The sequence below is a fragment of the Lichenostomus cassidix genome, chromosome 13 (genome assembly GCF_008360975.1).
Source record: "Lichenostomus cassidix isolate B80296 chromosome 13, HeHo_3.0, whole genome shotgun sequence".
NCBI lineage: Eukaryota > Metazoa > Chordata > Aves > Passeriformes > Meliphagidae > Lichenostomus > Lichenostomus cassidix.
In genome coordinates this window covers 15,764,184-15,771,859 of record NC_139494.1, presented here as the reverse complement: position 1 = coordinate 15,771,859, position 7,676 = coordinate 15,764,184, and positions in this window count along the sequence as shown.

Below are 7,676 nucleotides of genomic sequence, written 5' to 3'. Positions count from 1 at the left end.
CCCAGGAGCAGCTTGGGAATGAGAGGCTGTTATTAAAGGAATGATGACTCCTAATTCTGGGCAGCTCTGGACATCTGACCAGGCTTGGGAATGACCCTGCACCTCTTTTCTGCACTGCTGCTTCTCCCAGCACAGGGAAAACCCTGAGAGCAGCAGGACTGAGCAGCTCCAGTCTGCCACAGCAGGTTGGACTGGAACCTCCATTTCGGCAGCCATGGGATTCCAGGGAATTTGATGAGCTGGGAATCCTTTGTCCAACCACAAATCCATCCCAAACACTGCCCTTTTAGCCTCTCTCTTCTCCAGCTACATCCAATTAAATCTCCTTGTTACAATGTAGAATAATAAGGCTCTGAACCCCCTGATTTTCTTTTTTTAAACATCTATTTACATGGAATTTGAACCTTGCTAGGAATAAACCATTAGAATGCCATTAATAAGCACCGGAAAGCAGTAATGATGTGTTCCTGCCATAGGAGGGCCAGTTAAACGGGTTGAAGGCTGACACAGTTCTCCAGGCTCAGGGTTGCACAATGGGTTTGTTTACCTGGAACATTTATTCTTTCCCTTTCCCTCCTCAGACACACTTGGGGGAGCAAGGGACAACAGGGAAGTAGACTTAGAAATCCCAAATATAGGCTAAAATCTCCATTCCCTACAGTTTTGTCTGTAAGATTACATTTGTAAACATCCTTTTTTTGGTAAAACCTTTCCCAAATGTATAATTTTTTGACAAATAACTTTTGATTTTTGACAGTGAGGATACTTGTATCTCACTTGAAGTTCTAATCCCCTTGGTTGACCCTCTTGCTGCATATATATTCAGCTTAAATCTCCATTCTAGGACTCATTCCTGTACTTTCCCATGAATCCTGAAAGTTGAAAACAAGGGGTTTTTTCCCCTTGACTTTCTAAATCTGTCCAGAACTCTTCTGTTCCTCTTCCCACTGAGTCAGTTTAGCCCTTTAAATTTTACCTTGGAAGCTTTCCTTTCTCTTTTCTTCATGACAATGACTTCTGCTCTTCAGTTGGGTAATACAGTCCCGTGAAGAAAGTCAGGAATTACCCTAAAAACACAATTGGAATTAGGAATAACATTTAGGATGCCTGAAGAGAACAACAGCAGGGTTATATCTGATCGATCTGATAATTCTTATTAATGGCAATTCCTACAGTGCTCTGGAATCAGCTGCTCAGACAAATTCTTCCCTGTGTTTGGGAAGCAGATCCTGCAGGGTGCTGAAATCTGCAGGTGGATGCAAAATAAAATGATGATCAAACTGGTTTTTTAGACAAATCTAAAATCTCTACACCTCGTTTTTCAGAAAGCTTTCTCATCACCCTGATGGGGAAGAGATTAAATGAACACTGCAGGAGTAAAGGAATTGCACTTCAAAAAAGGTCTGACCCTGACCATCACCTCACCCACCTAAACCAAGACAATTCCCTGGAGAACCTCAGCTAGGTTCAGATCCATCCATACTTTCATATCTTGCCAATTCCAATGAAATGAGGATAATTTTAAAAAGTATAATTATATTTGAGCAGATCAAAGATAAGTGTATTAAGTTGAACTAATTGCAGTGAGGAATTTTGACCTATTTTCTTTGAAGTCTTACAAAAAAATTGAATTAGGTGAGCCAGTCCCATTTGCCCAGGTCAGGTTCAAGATTCTTCACAACATTTTGCTGCCAATTTATGATTTCATATGGGCACCAAATGAATTCATTTTCATTTCAGGATCAAGCAATTATTCATACAAAGGAGTCCAAATAATCAGTATCTTCCTACTCCTGTCCTGATGATTGCCTGAATCCAAATATTCCTTTCTGCTACTCTTGCTTGGTGTTTTCTCCTAGGGAAATCCAAGTCTCTGGAGGTGAATTTGGATCAGCATCTTCACACAGATTTATTTATTCCTTTACTTTTTGACTGATTTGGATCACAAAAGGTTTCTCTGCAAGAATATTTTATCACTTTTAAGATGCAGTTTATACATAGAAGACAAATTTGTGTCTTCCCTCCACAGATTTAACTGCAAAAGTCCTGAAAAGCAAAGGTGATGGTGTGCTTTGCCCCCTCAGCTCTGTGCCAAAAATGGGCAGGAAGCTCAGAGGGAAGAGCAGAAACAAAGAGGTTCAGGCATGGCTTGTTTCTGTCTCCTGGATTTGAAAGGAGATTGGATTTGTCAATGTGAATTCTGTTCACAGCTCTCTGAGGTGGCAATCACTGAGCATGGAGAAAACTCTGCTGGGCAGTTCTGAGCTCACCTTCCCTGTCCTTTGGGGACATCTCCATCTCTTTTTGGAGATGTTTCTTCTCCCTTTGCCAGACCTTTCTCCTAAATCTTAGAAACAAAAATCAAGCTTCAGCTCAGAAAATGCTTTTTTTTTTCTTGAGGCAGCATGGAAGTAGAAGAGCAGAGAGATGCAATGATTTATCTGGGCTGTAATTGGCCACATCTCCACAGCAGCTCCATTCCTTGGCACTGTAGGGACAGAGAGAGGCAAGAGGCATGAGGATCTTCTCTCACATTCATACCAGGGGAGGATTTGTCTTCAGCCATGAGCACAAACCACTCCAAATCCTGCTCCAGCTCCAGAGAAGGACCACCTCTCCCTCTCTGTCTCTACCTCATTAAAGACTCCAAACCTTCCTACTCCCATTTCCTTCCTCACCTTCCTTGTCTCTATTCCCTTAGGGTCCTACCTTCCACTGGCTGACCTTCACCAACAGCAACAACAATAATTATCCTATAATTAGACACTCCAAGTCACGTTGTTCCTAAAGCTGTCAGTGTGGGAAGGAAGCAAGAAGTGCTCAAGGTAAGAGTTTAAGGACTGCTGGTTGTATCAGCAGAGGTATTTGTGCCAAGTCCTTGGCACTTCATTAGGTGGTTGTTGGGGTTCTCTCCTAATTGCATCTCGTCAGGAGGTGATTGCAGCTCATGACTCAGAGGTTGTGTCTGCAGACCACAGAGATAGAGTGCAGGGTTTCAGCAGATTTCAAGTTCCTGCTGCCATTAGGGTCAAACAGAACCTCCAAGCCCATCCAGGGGTGCTCCTCATCCTTGTTGCTGTCATCCCAGAGCCCTGAATGCACAGCTTTGGTTCAGGTAAATACCTGCAGCTTGTGTGAAATCCAAATACCCAGCAAACCCTTCTTGGTGTTAGAAATACCTCTGAAACCATAATTCTCACTGTCCCATCAGAACAGGTGAGACATGGAAATGTTCCTGCAGAGATGTCCCAGCCCTGCCAAGGTTTGGGAGCACAGCCCTGGGCTGGAGACACAACCAGCTATATCCACCCTTTTTCACATCAGCACTCCATTGAAATTCCTTAGCCAGACATTGCATAGAAATGCAAAGAAATACATGAATTCCTTACAGAAATACCTGAATTCCTTACTCCTTACATTTCCCTCAAGAAATGCATGAATACCTGAGGGGTTATTTCTGCATTTTACTTTTTCTCCTTGTCTTCAGTGTCCTCTGGGATCATCTGCTGCACAGTAACAAATCCCTCAACCTTGACTCAGACTTGAAATGTGCACCAGGGTTTCCCTTCTCACTCACTCCTTGGCTGTTTCTTCCTCCTCCATCTGCCTTGTGAAAAAACAGTTGTTTCTTTTTACTCCCCCAGTTCAACTTTCCCTGGGCAGAGCACACCGAGTGGTGCCTGCAGAAACACACAGGACGGAATATCTGACTTTTCTCTCTTTGTTGTCCACATTTCAATGCCTCCCTGCTTGGCTTGGTCACCCAAACCTCAGCGCAAATATTAATCATAAAATCACACTTTCACACAAGACTCAGCCTCGGTACCAAATTTCTCCTGGCTCTTGCTCAGGCTTGGTTATTGATAAGCATCAGGCAGAAGAAGGGTCTCTAGGTTAAATCTATATTGCTTTGAATTTCCCTTCCATGCTTAACATCAGACGCCACCAACACATCTTGAACTGATTTAAGGCCCTGGGGTGTTACTCGGTGCCATTCAAAACACAGCAAGCCACTTTCCATGTGCTGGGGCCACTAGGGCTCGTTAGAATGGCATTTTTAATAAAACTTAAGTGTAACTACAACATTTTGCGGCTCCACTCTCCAGATAAACCGCTACAGACGTCATTCCCCACCTCACCTCTCCGTTTACACACCCACCAGACTTTGGGCCAGCCGGCCAAATTCATTCTGGGTGTAAATCTATGGCAATCAATAACATTCCTTCTGCTTGACACTGATTGTGGGCAAAAGTTTCCATAGGCTTGTTTGCGTTATGTGTCTTTTTTTAACTTCCTATAGCAAATTAAGTCTTGAAACAAAGCCCTGAATGTTATTATTCAGGTGGGGCAATGCAGGAGCATTAAAAACACTTTGGGTTTAGAGATGCAGCTGTTCTATGTTAGAGTGGTTTTTCTGGTCCAGAAAAGGCTGGGCTGTTTTTAGTGCCTGAAGATTTTCCCTTTCGTTGCCTAGAATAAAAAAAAAAATACTCTTATCCAGTGTGATTTCGTCTAGGCAAGAATATCTTCAGGGTTCAGAAAAGAACTTTCTGGTGATGGCTAGGATGTGACAGGCAAAAAGAAAAAAAAAAAAAAAAGCATAAAGCCAATAGTTTAACTCATTATCTGAGCTACTGGCCGAAATCAGATTCTGAAAGGATCATCTACAACTCGCAGAGACAATCCCAATGAGCTCAGGCAGGACAGAGTTCCTTGGGAAGTTTCTCCATGGGAGCTGGGATGGATCTGGAGAGGAATGACCCCACCAGGACCTGCAGTTGCTGGAGCAGGAGCCTTTCCAGCCTTTCCAGCAGAGAGTTTTGCATTGGTTGCTGCAGAGGGTAAAACTCTGCATCTCCCCAGCAGGTTTGCTGCTCTGATGACTCCTCATAATGAATGTTGTGTCTCTGCTTTTGTGTTCCTGGCTGTGCTGTCACACTCTGGGGGTCACACCTGGGACAGAACAATCAATACAAGGATCCCCTGGAAGTCAATCCCCCTGGGATTTGGATAAAGAGCCTCAATCACACTTTCCTCACCTCTGAGACTCCCATTTCAAACCCTCCAGCCCTCTGAGGACAGAATTCTGCTATCCCCAAGTGCTTTTGCATTGATCAGCAAAGACCTCTGTGAGATAGTTTTTGTACAATACCATCTTGGGCTTCCTGCTGGAAGGACTGATCATTCCTGTGCCTCCATCAGCTCCTGGCAAACCCTGTGTAGTTTCATTTTTTGGCAAGGGCTGCACGTGAGTGCACAGACAGCTCCAGCCTCACAGCTCCAGCAGAGTTTTAAGCACTTCAGGGATGAATTCTCAAGGCTGATGGTGTGGTGGATGTGCTGTTCCCACCTCTCCCCCATCCCAGGGCTGTCCCTGCTGCAGGGAAGGGAGGTGTGAAGTGTGTGGCAGTGCTCACCATTCCCAGCTCCCTCAGTCTCCACGCGAGGCTGTTTAATACCAGACCAATGAGGTGAATAAAACCTACAAAAGTTTATAGTGTGTAAATTACTGTTGCACCCTGCCCTCTGCCTCGGCGCTGAACTGAGGGGATAAATGGAAACAGCTCCCTTCCCTGCCATGGCAGGAGGACTTCCAGGAGCTGGAGGAATTCCTGGGCAGTGATATAGGGGATGGAAAGCAGCAGAAAACGTCCCGAGCAGCTCTGGCTCTTGACACCTCATCCTCTGAACATCTCACTCCCAGGCTCTTGTGGAAAGAGGCTGTGCTGGAGAGCCTTGGCTTGAGGCCACAGATCTCCTGCTGGAGGATCAGCACCCTGAGCAAAACCGTGGCTTTTGGGAGCCAGAGAGGAGGAAAAGCAGCTAATTTCGGGCTTTGAGCAGGGCACAGAGGGGAGAAAACAAAGGCTCTTTGGAAGGGGGCTCTGCTGGAGGCTGGGCACCACCAGGGCTGTTGTTTTGCCTCTTCTCAGCCTTCAAAAAGTCCCTCTTGTGTAACCTGGATAGCTGCTGGCCATGCCATATCTCACATATTTGAGAAGACTGGAAAATTCTCCTGCAGAGGATGTCAGCCTGCTGAGGGAACATGCCACAGGAGACAGGCATCTCCAGCCCAGCTCAGCTCATGAGCAGCCCTGGCAGCTGCTGTGTTATCTTTGGAGCCACAGCTCGCTCTGTCAAACCCAAAACACGACCAAACATTGGAGCAAACGCTGAAACTTTTATGATCTCTTTAGGGGGGGGAAAGGAGCTTCAGATAGGCTAATCTGATGAGTGTGGTACAGATGGAGAGATAGGCAGTGCCTGTTAGAAGATGCATCTGCATGTTATAAAATGAGGAGAGAGGTTTTTGCCATCAGATCTGCGAGCAGAGATTCCTTTAACCATTCCCAACCCTGTAAATAGGACCTGAGAGAAGGACAGAGGAACTTCCTGAGGCAGCTGCTGGTTCTCCACGTGTGCAGGAGAAGCACGAAGTGGACACTGAGTGCTCAGTCTGATTTAGGAAATGATTCCCTCTGCAGAAGGGATTTCATGTTCTGTGCCTCAGTTTCCCCTGTTTGTCAGGCAGCAAAATCAGTTGCATCACCGAGAGCTTTGGTATTGAAAAAATGCTCTGTGTGGGGAAAGGTTTCGCTGTTCTCATGTTTCTGGATGCGTAAGAGGTCACTGGGAGTTTAAGGAAGCTTACTGAGGTGTTCGTTAAAAATAGTTAATGATGTAAAAAAACATGTAACTGGGAAACATCCAGGGGCTATGTTTGAAAAACAAACGAATGCACAGCCATGGCAGGCAGCAGCTTTTGCCAATCCTTGCTGCAGTGTGGCGTTTCAAGAGCTGCTCCTGCCGAATCCAAGGGAACTGCAGTGCTCAGGATGCTCCAGGATCAGACCCAGATCCCTTTATTTCAGCACAGAGGGAAAGGAGAACTCCCAGATCAGCTCCAGCAGTGCAAACACATCTCACACACGATCCCAGGGTTGTCCTGCCGAAAACGGGCACAGAAACACCAAGTTAAAGGTCACCTCCCAGCCTTCCATCGCCCTCCTCCGCTCTGCCCTCCCTGCAGCCTGGGATTGTGTCTGCAGACTTTCTGGGAAGGGCGCTGCTCGTGTGCCTGGGTTTCGCCGATGAGCAAAGAGCTCCTCGTGTAGCCACTTCGCGCAGCCAATTAGCAAAGTAATTGAGAGCCGCTCGGGATGAAAGGTGTAATGCACAGCGCGCGATTATTCACCATTTTCATGACACGCCGTATCCGGGAAGCTGCTGGAATGGAATGCTGAGGCACTGCGCGATGAGGTAACTGGGAATGACCTGCTTCTCCTCGTTTACATCTGACTCAGAGCCGCTGGAATACTCTGCTTTATGGGCGATATTGCCCTTATTGCTTTTACAACACCCCGCAGAAGGCAGGAGAGCCAGCAGGTCTCTGCCCTCCAGAGGTTGTTTTATCAGAGGGAAAATGAGTGGAAGGTAATGCTCAGCAGGGAGGAGATGGGTGGGGAGCTTGAGATGGTTGGGCTGCAGCATAATCATTATTATTAAAGCCCTCATGGATATCATGGGAGAAATTAGTCTTAGGTAAGGATTTGAATGGAATGAGACCAGCTGCTCAGCAGGCCAGAGCTGGGAGGCTGTTGAGGCAGAAAGGGTAGTGTAGGGGAAAAAATTGGATATACTTACTAATATATATATATTTATACACACTTATATAC